Below are 1,251 nucleotides of genomic sequence, written 5' to 3' on the forward strand. Positions count from 1 at the left end.
ATTAGCTTTAGAAAAATATGAGTTGGGCTTATGCAAAAGGCTTAAGCAGAGAATCAAATGTTAACTAAAATGATCAAAGCAGATGTAATAATCATGCCTAATGTCCAAGATATGTTGGTTTTTTTCCTGCCTGATCGTTTCCCTGCAGCTCACGAGAGTTACAAAATGTCTCAAATCACTGTTTTTCTTGTTGAATACAATGGGCTCTGCCAATGTTTAAACCATAGTTAAAACAGTCCCACAGGAAAAAAGCCAAGGAATGTATCCATTCTGACATTTTCTGCAGTCTGGTAGTGTATAGGTCTCTGCTAAAAGATCTCTTAAATGGGAACTCCAATTGCCAAAGTGGATGAAACATGACAAAGACATAAATACTCTTCTAGAAATTTCCTCTGCCTTGTCTAATTTCTCTGTTGGAGCAGGCAGTATCACTCATTTCCTTACTGTTGTGGGTTTTATTTTCTGACACCTTTCCGGGGCCCTGTTGTAGCACTCCCAACTTTCTCTCTCACTCCCCTCCCAGTATAGTAGGAATTAGTGGAAATCCTCTATCAACCCCACCCCTAACCCACTGCTAGGGATTTGACCATTGCCTATTGACAGAGCAGTGTAAATATCTGTGTATCTGCTTACACACCTTCCTTTTATCTCACCCATTTGTCTACCTAATTATTCTACAGCATTGCTGTAATCGCAACTCCTTTTTGCCTATTGCTTTTTGATGTCCTAATAGGAACCCTAACTTCCTCTGCCCCTTTAAATTAACCATCAGGCCCTCAAAAGCAAAATGTCAGTCTTATTCTGGGACGTTTTCATGGAACTCTTTCTTTTTCTTTTTCTCTTTGTTTTAATGGACTTTATACTCCAGCAGATTTAGTTTGCAGCAAAATCGAGTGGGAAGTACAGAGAGTTCCCGTATACGCCTGCCCTCACAGATGCACAGCCTCTCCCACTATTAACATGCCATACCAGAGCAGTATATTTGTTACAATTGAAGAACCTACATTGACATGTCAGTATCACCCAGAGTCCATACTTTATATTAGGGTTCACTTTTGGCATTGAACATTCTATGGGTTTTGATAGATATATAATAACATCTATTCACTATTATAGTATTACACAGAATAGTTTCACTGTCCTAAAAATCTTTTGTACACCTACTCATCCCTTTCTCCCCTCCCCCCAATCCTTTCAACCACTGATCTTTTTTACTTTTTCCATAGTGGTGTCTTTTCCCAAGTATCATAT

The sequence above is a fragment of the Pteropus vampyrus genome, unplaced genomic scaffold (assembly GCF_000151845.1).
Source record: "Pteropus vampyrus isolate Shadow unplaced genomic scaffold, Pvam_2.0 Scaffold222, whole genome shotgun sequence".
Taxonomy (NCBI): Eukaryota; Metazoa; Chordata; class Mammalia; order Chiroptera; family Pteropodidae; genus Pteropus; species Pteropus vampyrus.